Below are 15,706 nucleotides of genomic sequence, written 5' to 3'. Positions count from 1 at the left end.
TTCTGGGTGGCCAGGATGGGTAATGGCAGGCTGCCAAGAAACACACTGATTTATAGAATAATCCAACTACAAATTACCTCCTTGGAAATTAGAAAAAAACAATTTATTTGTGAGCAGTTTTTTTTTTTTTTTTTAAAGGGGTAAATCAGGAGTTTGAGTTTGGACACACTGAACTTGAGATACTGAAAAGAACTCCAAGTGTTATTATGGAGAGGCAATTGACTGGGTGAGTCTAGTCTGCAGGTCAAGGGAGAATCTGGCTGGATGGACACATTTAGGAGTGACCCAAATGTGGACCTTACCTGCCTCTTGAGAAATCTATATGCAGGTCAGGAAACAACAGTTAGAACTGGACGTGGAACAACAGACTGGTTCCAAATAGGAAAAGGAGTACGTCAAGTCTGTATATTGTCACCCTGCTTATTTAACTTATATGCAGAGTACATCATGAGAAACGCTGGGCTGGAAGAAACACAGGCTGGAATCAAGATTGCCAGGAGAAATAGCAATAACCTCAGATATGCAGATGACACCACCCTTATGGCAGAAAGTGAAGAGGAACTAAAAAGCCTCTTGATGAAGGTGAAAGAGGAGAGTGAAAAAGTTGGCTTTAAAGCTCAACATTCAGAAAACTAAGATCATGGCATCTGGTCCCATCACTTCATGAGAAACAGATGGGGAAACAGTGGAAACAGTGTCAGACTTTATTTTTTTGGGCTCCAAAATCACTGCAGATGGTGATTTCAGCCATGAAATTAAAAGACACTTACTCCTTGGAAGGAAAGTTATGACCAACCTAGATAGCATATTAAAAAGCAGAGACATTACTTTGCCAACAAAGGTCCATCTAGTCAAGGCTATGGTTTTTCCAGTGGTCAGGTATGGATGTGAGAGTTGGACTGTGAAGAAGGCTGAGAGCCGAAGAATTGATGCTTTTGAACTGTGGTGTGGGAGAAGATTCTTGAGAGTCCCTTGGACTGCAAGCAGATCCAACCAGTCCATTGTAAAGGAGATCAGTCCTGGGTGTTCATTGGAAGGACTGATGCTGAAGCTGAAACTCCAGTACTTTGGTCACCTCATGCGAAGAGTTGACTCATTGGAAAAGACCCTGATGCTGGGAGGGATTGGGGGCAGGAGGAGAAGGGGATGACAAAAGATGAGGTGGTTGGATGGCGTCACCTACTCGATAGACATGAGTTTGAGTAAACTCCGAGAGTTGGTGATGGACAGGGAGGTCTGGCGTGCTGCAATTCATGGGGTTGCAAAGAGTCGTACATGACTAAGCAACTGAACTGAACTGAACTGAAATGTGGAGGGGGCTTCCCAGGTGGCGCTAGTGGTAAAGAACTGGGCTGCCAGTGCTGGAGACAGAAGAGATGCAGGTTTGATCCCTGGGTCAGGAAGATCCTCTGGAGGAGGGCATGGCACACCCACTCCAGTATTCTTGCCTGGAGAAGCCCATGGACAGAGGAGCCTGGCAGATTACAGTCCATGGGGTCGCAAAGAGTCAGACACAACTGAAACAGCCTTGCATGCATGCACGCAAGGGTGTGGAGGTCATAGGGAGCCATGGCCCTGGCTGAGATCATGGAGGGAAGGAAAATGCTGCTCCTCCTGACCTTGACGTTGAGAAGGTCATACTTGCCTTTGGTAGGTAAGCTGAGCAGATCCTAGGATGCCCCATGGGCATCAGTTTTTTTTTTTTTTTTTTTAGGTTACCTAGGAAACAACTCCAGTCTTCCAACCATCACTGTGCTTCTGACTGTTAGGAGGGAGTATATCCCAATGTTAGGAGATGAGGAAGGACTCATCACTAGCTGTGATGATCAATTTTATGTGTCATCTTGACTAGGCTGGGCTTGCAGACTGCTAGGCTGCAGTCCCTAGGGTCGCAAAGAGTCGGACACGACTGAATGACTAAACAACAACAAGGTGACATCCAGAGAGATGGTAAAACAGTGTTCCTGGGGGTGTCTGTCTGGGGATGTCTCTGAAAGAGATTAGCTTTGGATTCAGTAGGCTGAATAAAGATTTTCCCTCACCAGTACAGGTAGGCATGGTCCAATCCACTGAGGACCCGAGGAAAGCAAAAAGGTAGAGAAAAGTTGAATTATCTTCTCTCTTCTTGAAGCGGACTCTCATCATTTCCTGCCCTTGGACACTGGAGCTCCTGGCTCTTGGGCTTTCAGGCTCCTGGAATCACTTTTGTCCCTGCCCCCTGTCCCCTGGTACTAAGGGTTTTGACTTTAGATTAAGTATGATACCCATGGGCTCTCTGCTGGTTCTCATGCCTTTAGACTTGGACTGAATTATACCATTGGCTTTTCTGGATCTTCAGCTTGCAGGTAACTCCATAACTGTCTGTCTGTCTCTCTATCTTTCTCTATATATATCCTATTGATTCTGTTTCTCTGGAGAACCCTGATTGATACAGATTCTGGTGCTGACAATGGTCCTAGTGCTTTCCCAGTGGCTCAGCAGTAAAGAATCTGCCTGCAGTGCAGGAAATGCAGATTCCATCCCTGCATTGGGAAGATCCCCTGGAGGAGGAAATGGCAACCCCCTCCAGTATTCTTTTTTTTTTTTTTTTTATTCTTGCCTGGAGAATCCCATGGACAGAGGAGCCTGGCGGGCTACAGTCCATGGGATCGCAAAGAGTCAGATACGACTAAGTATACACACACACATGGTCCTAGAAGAACAGGATTTCAAGGATGAGTTTTCTGAACTGGTTCGTGTTTTCTGGAATGGGCCCTCTAATCTGATTAGATTTAAAGATGCTAATATATTTTCTAAAATCTATACATATTTATTTATTTGTCTGTGCTGGGTTTTAGTTGCCTGGTTGCTGGGTCTTAGTCTGGGTATGTGGGATCTTCTTCCTTGACCAGGGATCAAACTTGCATTGGGAGCAGAGAGTCTTAGCCACTGGACCACCAGGGAATTCTCTAAAGATGCTAATGACTCTTTTTTTCTAGTAGTAAAGAGAACAAGGGTAGCCCATGGCTTGAACTGCTTATGTTGTTGTTGTTCAGTCTGTAAGCCATGTCTAACTCTTTGTGACCCCATGGACTGTAACCTGCCAGGTTCCTCCATCCATGGGGTTTTCCAAGCAAGAACACTGGAGTGGGCTGCCATTTGCCTCTCTAGATGATCTTCCCCACCCAGGGATCGAACCTATGCCTTCTGCATTAACAGGTGGATTCTCTACCACTGAGCCTCCTTGGGAAGCCCCATTCTTGCTTATAGAGACACACGGTATCTACATTGGCTGCACCTAATCAACCACTTGTAAGAAGCAAGAAGCTCAGTACTTCTGTGCACGATACTTTTGAATCTTTCTAGAAAACTAAGCAATATAATGACATTGGTTGGTTTCTCCTAATATTGCTGGACAAAGTGGTGAGAGAAAAGGATGAGCTCAGGGATTCCAATTCCCAGCTCAAGCCCACATGAATGACCGAGAGCTTCTAGGTGTGCCCTGAGGGAAAGAGTTAGCTCCTGTAGCTGCAGGGCTGAAATTGCTGAGAATCAAATACAGGACCTCATCCTGTAATTGGCTGAATTATAAAGCCAGTTGAATTCCCAGCCTCCCAGGGTGTCTACTGTTAAAGTGACGGCCATTGATTGGAAAAGAAGGGGATCTAATAGGTTGGGATGGGATGTGTGGGAAGACCCAGATGAAATTGGCGACATTGAACCTTAAATTCTGATGAAGTCCTTTTTTGCCAGTGGAAGAGGTCACTTCACCCTCCATGGCAGTGGCTTCCCCACCTACAGGGGCATGAACCTTTCCATGCCCCCAAGGTTTCCCAGACTTGACCCTGCATTGCCTGGGAAAATGGTGGTGGCCTCCCCTGAGGCAGTTGGCATGAAAGATCATGTTGATTCTCCTCCAGACCCCGCCCTCCACACCTCTAGGCTTCTAGACCTATTGTTGTTCACTTGCTAAGTTGTGTCCAAATCTTTGCAACCCATGACTGCAGCATGCCAGGCTTCCCTGTCCTTCACTGTCTCACTGAATTTGCACAAATGCATGTCCATTGAGTTGATGATGCCATCCAACCATCTCATCCTCTGTCACCCCCTTCTCCTGCCCTCAATCTTTTCCATCATCAGGGTCTTCTCCAATGAGTCGGTTCTATGCATCAGGTGTCCAAGGTATTGGAACTTCTAGAGAATCTGCCTGTGATGCAGGAGATGTGGGTTCAATCCCTGGGTCAGGAAGATCCCCCTGGAGGAGGAAATGGCAACCCACTCCAGTATTCTTGCCTGGAGAATCCCATGGACAGAGGAGCCTGGCGGGGGTTACAGTCCAAAGGGTTGCAAGGCATCTAGACCTATAACTAGATGCAAATCCCAACGGATTCCTAAAGGTAAGGTTTGCAGTGTGACCTATGGGGAGGTGTGTTATACTCCAAAGCAACAACCTGAGTTTTCTCATTTACAGGAGATAGATATGGGGAACATGTGTGGGGATGGGTATTAAGCGTGTGGTAGGATGATGGAGGGAAGATAAAGTTGGATCAGGTCGAATTGATTGATATGGGCACAGGAAGTGGAGATTCTACTGTGAATGCTGTAGCTCAGAGAGTAAGAAAAGATTCTGTTTGTTTATTTGGTTGAAATGTGGATCAAAAGATGAGCGGATTGGAAATGCCCCATCTCTTTTGGATCCACAGACTTAGGAAGATGAGAATGTTAGAGGGGATTTATCATTTAAGACCTACTCACTCACACTGAGGACAGACCTGTTACCAATATTTTAAGAAATCAACTTGTGAGGGGAGCCAGAGCATCCTTGACGAGCTTCGTGGTGGCTCTGCTCTGTGGTCCAGAGCCTACAGAGGGAAACACAGCCACTTGGTTGGAAGACCTAAAGGCAGTGGGAGTAGTTGGATATTGGTGTCAAGGGCCAGATGGCAGCACTCAGCTCTTACAGGAAACACTGACTGAAACAGCCCACCCTGGCTGGGCAAGATAGTAGCCACGAGCATGAGCTGTCTTACAGCAGGAGGTCCTGGCAAGGAACATGGACCTAACAAGCTACCACGAGTCAGAAGGACTCAGGAAAGGTCAAAGGGGAGAGGAGACGCCAGACCACATGTCCTACCAACCTCCCAGAATCCTCCTTGCTGGAATCCATGTTGGCTGAGTGATACACAAGCCAGCAGGAAGGAGCCTGAGTCACAGTGATTGGCCAGAGACAACCCAGAAACGAATCCCATCAGCATAAAACCCAAGACTGCGAGCCACGTGGCAGAGCTGTCCTCCTGGGTTCTCTTACCCTCCTGCTCTCCTCCCGTGCGCCTCTTCCTAATAAAGTCTCTTGCTTCTTCAGCATGTATGTCTTCTTGGAAAATTCATTTCCAAGTGTTAGACAAGAGCCCACTCTCAGGCCCTGGAAGGGGGTCCCTCTTCCTACAACACAACCACCGAAGACAAAGTGGGCATGGTTAACATAATGGGGAGCAGGATCAAAGCAGAAATCAAGGTGCTCTGACTCACATAGACCCGTGGTGTTGGCTAGTTAATCACGGCATTTCTCTCAGTTCACTGTTCATCTGAAACCATCACAATATTGTTAATTGGCTATACCCCAACACAGAATGTTTTTGGTGTTAAAAAAAAGCTACATCAAATTTAAAAAGCAATCATGGTGTTCCTGGAAGTGAAATAGGTAGGAAGTCTACTAATTATTACCTGATCTGTATAAGCAGGAAAGTTTTAGGTGAAGTAAACACAAGTGGAACTCAAACCATAAAATCAGAGAATAACATTCCCTCAATAATCAATGACCTAGCCTTGAGCAAGTTTACAGACTCAAAGCCCCTCAAATGAAGGGAAGGTCGGATCTTCCCAAGGGAGGACCTGGTACACTGAAAATTCATACTGTGTATCTTTCTCCCAGCTTGACCCAAAAGATCTGTGGCCCTTTATCAGGGTTGCTGTGCAACCCTGGGGCAAAGCAAAGAGATCTTTTGGGGGCTATCTCTTGGCTCTGAAATGCTTTTGATTCCAGGAGACCAAAATGTCACTGGGCTCTCCAGTAAGAGTCAGGGGACTATGGAGGTCATGTGATCAAGGTGTGTCAGCTCAGGTCTGGCTCACATGGGGTCCATTGTGTCCCCCAAACACCCTGTGGTTATCCCCAGTTCCAGGACAGGTGTATTCAGCAGCGGGCAGAACCCTACACTGGTTCTCTGATCTGTGCAGTGGGGACTATTATGGTAGAAAGACCCCCTGGGCTAAGACACATTGTCCTTGAACTTCAGTTTTCCGTCTATACGCTGGACCAAGCGATTCCCATGGACCCATTTCACTGTGCTGTGTGTTTTCTATCGATTCCAGCAGATTAAAAACCCGCGTGTGCTTGAGTTACAGCCAAGTCCTAAAAAATTCTGGCAGATACCATCTGGCCTCAATCTTTAGTAATTCCACAGAGGTTTCTAGCGCCTCCTCCCCTCCCCCACCCCGATTTCACTCTGTACCCAGGAGGCAAAGGAGGTGCTGAATTCTGTCATCTCCACTCACCAATCTTTTATAGTGGATCATTAGGATGGATTCGTCATGAATAAGAGAGAGAAGGGGATGCGTTCAGACATTAACGGAATCCTGCATTAGCAGTCTTGTAAATTCCACAGGAACATTTCATGTCAGGCAATATAGTGTAACTCCAGGGTTTCTGTGAGTGGAGGTTTGTTTAAAAAAAGACTGATCCCTTTGAGGACACCAAATTCAACTTTCTACGTAGCTGCCCTGGTCATCTAAGAAAAGGATGGCTTAGTTAAGAAACATTTAATGAACACTTATTATGACCCAGGTGGCACAGTGGTAAATAATCCACCTGCCAATGCAGGAGATGCAGTTTCGATCCCTGGGTTGGGAAGATCCCCTGGAGAAGGAAATGGCAACCTGCTCCAGTATTCTTGCCTGGGAAATCACATGGACAGAAGAGGCTACAGTTCATGAGGTTGCAAAGAGTTGGACACGACTGAGTACACCCCTCCCTCCTAGGCACCCCCCCCCCCCCAACACACACACACTATGTCCCTTGCACTATCTTCATGACATCAAACTTCTCAGGCAAGGAAATTACTCAGGAGAAAAAGACTATCCTTGCTTCTTGATGGCAAGGTAAATGTGGAGCAAAGTTCCTTTTTTTCAATATCTTTTTTTTTGTGGACCATTTTTTAAGTCTTTACTGAATTTGTTACAATATTGTTTCTGTTTTATGTTTTGGTTTTTTGGCCCCAAGGCATGTGGGTCTTAGTTCCCTGACCGGGAGTCGAACCTGCACTCCCTGCATGGGAAGGCGAAGTCTTAGTCACTGGGCCACCAGGGAAGTCCCTGCAGTAAAGTTCTTAAACTCGACAACTGGGTTTGCAGGTGTGTAAACTGAGCACAACCATATCATCTCATCTTGGGGTTATGATGAGGTCTAGAGAAGAAAGTGCTTGCCAAGTGGCTAGCCCAGCTCTCAGTGCAGAGAAAGTTCTTCAGAACTGGCTGTTACTATTACTTATTACCAGGTGCCCGGCAGACTGTTTCATGCTTTCTTTATGCTACTGCATTATAGTTTTTCTTTTCTTTTTTTTCTCGTCATCTCACAGCCATTGGATCCAGCTCCAATGTTTGATACAGGAGAAAACAGTCATGCTCACAATGTGTGATAGTTGGTCACGAGAAGTAATGGATGCCAAACTCAGGTGGGCTCCTGGGGCTACCTAGACATTCTTTTTTATTTGCTGTAGTATAGATGATCACCCTTACTCTACATAGCAAAGTTAAGTGGTAAGCATTGCTATGACCTCCGTGGTACCCATAAAGAAACAGAGGCCTTACAAGACCACGTGGTCTTACCTTCATTTCCATCATTCTGAATCCTCTCAACAGCCCCATCACAGGTGATATTTTCATCCTGCAGAGAGAAGCTGAGACTTGGAGAGATTAAGCCAATCTCTCCAGGAGAGTACAAGATAGTGATGGGATTCAAAGTCTAGCTCTGATTCTCAAACCCATGGAGGAGAGTGATTATGATTTTCAGTTTTAGAAAGAGATGTCTCGCGTTCTAATCTATTAAAAATGACCAATACTAAAGCTGGAGCATTCCTGGCTCCCCCATGCCTCCCTGCTTCCTCCCATTCTCAGCTTTGTTTTTCTCCTAAACACTTATCATCTTCTTACAGGTTGCATATGGTATTGCTTATTTTGTTTATTGCCTTCATTCGCTCTACTTGAATATAATCTCTGTGAATACAGATTTTTTTTTCTTCCTGTTTATCCATCACTGTATCTCCACTCCTGGAAGAGCCTGGACCAAGGTAGGCATATTCCTAATAATTCAGTCCGTGGGTAATCTCAGCTTCTCCTCTCTGTCACTTAGTAGCTGCCCACGTGCTTCTGTAAATTACTTATTTCCTCCTCACTTCAGTTTCCTCCATAGTAAAACTGAGAAAATGCAAATATCCAGCTCATTTGGTGGATGTGAGGATGAAAGCAGTTAATGCATGTAGAAGGTTTTAAACAGGGGCAGGAACACAATAGGCACTCAATAATTGCTCACTATGACATAATCCACTGCGGGCCCAGAACTGTAATGATACCAAATGTCACTTAATGACCTCTACCGTGTCAATGTTAATTTTATGTATATGATCAAATTGACTCCTTTAAATCACTACTATCCTCGATTTACAGATGAGGAGATAGAGGGACTAAAATGTGATGCCTTTCCTTAATCAGCCTCCAGAGAAGGCATCTTTATGGTACCTCCCAAAGTCAACCATTCCAGTTCTTCTATGGTAGCTAGCTAGCTGCACTGCCATGCTGGCATTTCAAGTTTCCATTCATTAAACTTAAAAGCTTTACGGAATCAGTGTTGGTTTGCGGAATGCCTCGGTGACATCCTCCCTTAATTAATGCCAGTCTTAATGTAAAACCACATTAATAAGACCATTGTATCATGAGGTCCTGGGTGATGCAATGCCCAGGACCATCTATTTATATCCAAAGCATTTAAAATAGTTTCTCCACTTCACCCTCCCCTCCCCCCACCAAATCAATTTATACTAAATGCTGTTGCAAAATCAGATTTATCACCCAGGGGATTAAGAAAAACGAAGGGCCAATTTAATGACAGGATTTAGTTCATTATTTATCTTCTAGCATGTAAATTATAGATTGTCATAAAATTTTCATTCTTTGGGTGCCCACTACCTAATTTCAGAAAAAAAAAAAAAATGCAGAAGCCTGCATTACAAAGAGCAAGTGTCTCTTCTCTGGGCGCAAGAGCCATCTCCTCTGCCTTCTGACAGACGATAATCTGTCAAAATGAAAAATTAATGGCCGCTCCCTTAATTCATCATTGCCTGCCTCTGTTCTATTAACGCTTTCCCCCCTCCTTCCGTCCCTCCTTCCTCCCATGCCTCCCACTCTCGCTTCCACCCACCCCCACGGCATGAGTCCGTTCACCAGCAGGGAGTTGGAGGCAGAGAACTGGACTAGCCATGGGGGCAAACAAAAGAAAAGAAAAAAATAGAAAACTAAGTCCATTGACCTCTGGACCCACTGTACATCTGTTAAAGTGGGAAAGGAATGGTTCTTCTCTACTCATTAAACATAGCAGCACCCCATGATGCAAACGCTGATACAGCTTGTGGGTACCACCCAGGGAGTCTTGAACATTCTACCCCATGGTGCCCCCCCCCCCACCCCCAAGACCTGTTGTAGGCATTGGGTGAGGTGATTATGTTGTGTGGAATTTCAGAGTCCTCAGATTCACTATGCTGATGGTGAATCTTGGAATTCGGTAGGGAAACTGAAAAGCCATTTGCTCCAACTCTCCTGTTTCACAGATCAAAAGACAAGAGCTTCAGAGAGGAGATGGTTTTTGCTAAAGGTCATGCAAGTACTGAGATTGGCGCTGTTTCAAATTATGGATGTCAAACCCAACTGGGCTATCAAGGCGAGCTATCGATCTGTTCATTTGTTATAAATCATTTCTCTCCTAATTCCCTTAAAGGCTCTCCCAAATCTCATCCAACGTCCCTAACTCTTTGTAGAGATCGCACCTCGCCATAATAATCCGGTGGGCCCTTTACCAAATATTCTGGCTCTTTCCTTTGTGGATAGATGTCAGGGTTGCACAGTTCTACTCAGCCTGAGGTTAGGTTTGCTCATGTGGCTCACTTTAGGCCAGTGAAATGTGAGTAGCAGCTTTGAATCAGTTTTAGCGAGGTGCATGAACCTGTTATACAGAGTGAAGTAAGTCAGAAAGAGAAAAACAAATATTGTATTTTAATGCATATACGTGGAATCTAGAAAAATGGTACTGATGATCCTATTTGCAGGGAAGGAATGGAGATGCAGATGCAGAGAATGGACTTGTGGACACAGTGGGGGAGGGAGAGAGAAGGACGAATAGAGAAAGTAGCATCGACATACATACATTCAGTTCAGTTCAGTTCAGTTCAGTTTACATACATTACCGTGTATAAAAGAGATAGCTGGGGAGAAGTTGCTGCATAAAGCAGGGAGCCCAACCTGGCGCTTTGTGATGACCGAGGCGGGTGGGATGCGAGGAAGAGAGGGAGGCTAAGACGGAAGTGATACACAAGTAACAATGGCTGAGCTGCATTGTATGGCAGAAACCAACACAACATTGTAAAGCAAATTTCCTCCAATTAAAGAATAAATAAATAAATCAAAGAAAACAAGAACAGCAACAAAAGAACAGGCGCAGAATTAACACATTCCCTTCTCGCTGCTGTGTCAATCATTTAAGTGTCAGAGTGCACAGCCCATCAGCCTGCATTCGCAAATGACCACGATGAGAATACACCTCTGCTGACCCAATCGCCATATGCAGTGTGAGTGAGTGATAAGCTCTGTTGTCTCAAGCCATTGAGATACTGGGCTCATTTAGTTCTTACAGGAATATTTAGGGCTTCCCTGGTAGCTCAGCTGGAAAAGAAACTCCCTGCAATGAAGGAGACTTGGTTTTATCCCTGGGTTGGGAACACCCCCTGGAGAAGGGAATGGCTCCCCACTCCAGTATTCTCGCCTGGAGAATTCCATAGACCATATGGCCCATGGGGTTGCAAAGAGTTGGACACGATTGAGTGACTTTCACTTTTCACTTTCATGGCAATATTTAGTTTATTCTGACTCTGAGATTCATGGAAAAAATTGAGGTCAACAGGTCCTGATTCTCTATCTTCCTGAAGATATATTTACCCATCACTCTCTTATTTCCTCCAGGCTGAGTAAATGAGGGAGCTCTTCTATAAGATACATCATCTTCTCCCAGACTTTCAGCTTCTCCCTTCCTTTTGTTTCTGCCTTGTCAGAAACAATGTCTCCTTTCACGGGCTCCTCCTTGCATGGCTTTTTATCCAGTCTCCTTTCATTTCTCACCCAACATCTTTGAAAGTTGTCTCTTTTTCTCTCCCATTTCTCACCTCTATTCCCTGTCAAACCATGATAACTAGGCTTCTCCTCTCAGGGTCCCAGGGATGCTCTTGACACTGCTCAAAGACATGCCTTAGGTCCAGTTAATTTACCATGCTTGACCCTGTTTACTGGTTTGCTACTGTTGATTCTGTCTCCTCCTTGAAATATTACTACCAGGACTCTTGGCTTTCATGACATCTAGTTCTCTTGGATCTTTGCATGTCTCTTGGCCAGTTCCTTATTGAAGTATCATTGACTTACAATGTTTTTGTCAGTTTCAGGTGTACAACAGAGTAATTTCACTTCTATCTATCCTTTTTCACATTATTTTCCATTTTAGGTTATTATAAGGTATTGAATATAGTCCCTTGTGCTATACAAAAGGTCCTCATTGGTCATCCACTTTGAATATAACACGGTGTACAGGTTCATTCCAAACTCCCTAACTATCCCTTCCCCCCATACTCTTCCCTGGCAACTGTAAGTTCATTCTCTAAGTCTGTGAGTCTGTTTCTGCTTTGTAAATATGAATGAACATCCCTTATTTTAAATTAAGATTCCAAATTAATAATTAAATTTAAATTAGAGATCAATAACACCCTTTTCTCAGGATTCTCTAAGTATTAAGTAGAGTATGTTTTGGGTTGCATCTGTTCATAGGTACCAAGAGAAATCACATTAAAATTAAAATTTGAGTTCTTGACTATGGCAAGAATCCTCTCCCAATAAATTCATGAATCCTCACGGTATCCACAGGGGTCCAGAAATCAGAGTTGTTTTTTCTCACTGCCCGTCCGGCTGAGCATCACAGGATGCTGCCGCTTCAAATGGCCCACATTCTCGATGATAGTTTTCCAATGTCTGGGTTTCAGCAGAACGGCCTTGTGTCACTCCTCAAAGCTGAGGTAACTGGAAATGCCCTTTAGAAGCCGGAAATGCCCCTTCTGAAGCCCAATGCCAAAGAACAGAGTCTTAACTCTTGCTAAGTGAGAAGGAGGATGCTCTTGTGCTACAAAGATAGGTGGCCCCCACAGTCTGTGGCTTGAGCTCCAAGTGTCACAAAAGTGTGAAAGTGAAGTCACTCAGTTGTGTCCAACTCTTTGCGACCCCATGGACTGCAGCCCACCAGGCTCCTCCATCCATGGGATTTTCCAGGCAAGAGGACTGGAATGGGTTGCCATTTCCTTCTCCAGGGGATCTTCCTGACCCAGGGATCGAACCCAGGCCTCCCGCATTGTGATTGTGGGCAGACGCTTTACCGTCTGAGCCACCAGGGAAGTCCAAATGTCACCAGGTTTGGTAATAAAACTTTTGCACCCTTTCCCATGCCTCAGTGGACCAGGAACCCACTTATGGTTTCTGGCCCAAGTGTTCACTGAGGGACCGCACGGAGGCTGGTACTCGGTTCCCGTCACATCACTGGTGCTCAGGGGCAGCGACCCTAGAGCCCGGACACATTCAGTGTTGGTGGATTGGAACTGCCAGCACGGAGACATAGATGGTAACTCAGAAAATGTGACAACTGCTTGGTTGGGGTGTCACATGACTAAATTGTTTGAGAGTCAAAGTACTACTGCATTGAGCAATGCCCACAAGTCCTTTTCTTGAAGCCTCAGGAAACACACATCTCCCTCTCAGTTGGAATTTGCCTTCTTTTTAAAAGAAATTCACTTTTTTTTTTTTTTGCATTTATTTAATTTTTTGGCCTTGCGGCATGTAGGATCTTAGTTCCCCAACCAGGGATCCAAACTACACTCCCTCCAATGGAAGCAGGGAGTCTTAACCACTGGACCACCAGGGAAGACCAAATTCTTCTTGATGCTTGTGCCTCGCTGTTGAATCTGACTTGCAGAGCTAGATTCTGTCTTCTCCTCAGTGCGTCTTCCCAGGAGTCCCTGTGTCCTTCCTCTAATCTGACCCCTGATACTGCACCCTCACTGATCGGATGTGCAATATTCCTGGATCCCTCTGTTAATTGGAACCCTTTTCAACTTTCTCCTTGGCTTCGAAGTTGCGAATAGCTAGGACTGCCTTCCCCCCAGCACCCACCAGAAGCACTCTGATGCCCAGCTTTGCCCACCTAAGACCCCTTCTATAAAGCTCACAGCACTGTGCAGGCACTCAGAGGTTAATTCTTTCTCCTCCTACCCCTCGTCTATCATGACCTTGAAGACAGAACATTAGGACTTTTGAACATTACATTCTTTCTCCGTTCCATCCATCTCACCAGTAATTTTCCCCCTCTCACTTGAACAAAATAACATCGAAAAATAGATTGGCTTGATTTCCCGATAAATTGCCATTGCATAAGTGTCTGTTGCTTTGCATGGTTGCAATATTCAGAGGGAGTAAATGATACCGTGCAGTGGCTACTAGGAAGATTTATGTGTGGATCCAGGGAGATTTGCTCACTTTCTTTCTATGTTTCCTCCCCTCTTCAAGTAATAATAAAGATTACAAAAGAGAAATAAGCAAGGCAAGTTCATTTGAAATGAATGTTTAATCAGGTTTCATCTGTTCCGAGCAAACGTCTCCTTTGTTTGAGCACCGCTGCGGAGGCGGGGCCCGGAGACACCATTTTGTAGATGTAGCCGCAAAGTCAAAGCCATTCTGACAGAAATCCAACGAGAAATAATTTCTCCCTGAAGGAATTCTGTTTTCGCTTAATGACGGCTGGAGTGTTCCTGTCGAAATGGCATAATGGGGATTTTTAATTATGATTCTTACTGTCCGGTTTAATGGCAAGAGTTTTACTTATTTGTTTTTTTCTTTTCCCCCTGAGCTCAGAAGCTCATTTGTGAGTGTGTACTTGCCAAATGCAGAGTTTATCCCAAGGTGAAGTAATGAATGAGCTACTAAAAGCTGACCTGTGCTGCCCAAATGTCCCCTTTATGGAGGAGGGGGAGACTGACCCTGCCAGTGGGACTCCATAGGGTCATGTTGGAGCTGGAAATTTATTTCTCAAGACCATGGGAGAGGTGCTCACTAAAGAAACAAAACTAGCCAATACAGTAAGAGCCCCAAGACCAAGAATCCCCATATCAGCCTTAAACAGCCACCTGGACCATGGTTCAGGCCTGCACCTAACACTTAAGGATGGAATGGTGTCACGTAGTGGAAAAAGTCCTTGCTGTCATATTGCTGGCATTGTGTTCCAGCTCTATTATGTTCATACTGGGGTTATTTAACCTTGAACTTCAACCTCCAATGCCTCAGATGGAGACCTGAGAAACCTATCACAGCAAAAAGTGAGTTGAAATCCACTCCTTGCCTCCCGCCCATTTTCAGAGTTCCTTAAGCTTTCTGAGTGCCTATTGCAACATGGACATAAATGCAGAAACTATTGGGTTGGCCAAAAACTTCGTTCAGTTTGAAGTACAAATAAAAGACACATCTCTCATTTTTACCATGAACTGTGTCGAACAACCTCCTCACTAACTGAACGAACTTATGGCCAACTTGATTTTAGGCATTGTAGAATGTTCTCATACTAAATTCCAAGGAGTTCAAGCTCTTCAAACACAGTTCTGTTCCCCATTTACTGACAGAGAGAAAGCTGACATTGTCTTTAGGTCCCTTGGCTTGGAGATTTCTCCTCTCTGGACCTCAGTCTCTCCATTTGTATTTACCAAGGGGCTGGAAGAGACATTCTGGTTGGGATATTCCTGCATGCTTTTGTGGGCAGTGATTCTACCCACTCTGCACATTTTAATATTTACTGCACTAGGCTGAACCTAGGGCTTTCCTGGTGGCTCAGACAGTAAAGAATCTGCCTGCAATGCAGGAGACCCAGGTTCGATCCCTTGGTGGGGAAGATACCTTGCAGAAAGGAATGACTACCCACTCCAGTATTCTTTCCTGGAGAATCCCATGAACAGAAGCAGCTGGCCAGCTATAGTCCATAGGGTCACAAAGAATTGGACACGACTCAGAGACTAACACACATACACACACACACACACACACAGGCTGAACTCACAAAGCACTTTGTAAGGAGGTCCTTCAAAAGTTGTATGAACTCCACTCGGGTTCCTGAAAGCAGTGATAAAGTGAAATCAACAAAGAGTTCTGAGTCTTGGGGGAGAGCCGTGCTGAAATAAAAAAATCTATTGTCCTGTTGCTGCTGTGGCCAGCCAAAGACTATATGGCAGCAGAGATGCAGAGTTCTGTGTGAGATGACAGGCCGAGTCTCCACTGTAATTGGCTAGGAGGAATCAGCCAGGGGTGGGCCTTGGGGGGCAGAGGTGGGGAA

This window comes from Dama dama, chromosome 10 (assembly GCF_033118175.1).
Source record: "Dama dama isolate Ldn47 chromosome 10, ASM3311817v1, whole genome shotgun sequence".
NCBI classification, from domain to species: Eukaryota; Metazoa; Chordata; class Mammalia; order Artiodactyla; family Cervidae; genus Dama; species Dama dama.
Note: the sequence above shows the minus strand (reverse complement) of the source record.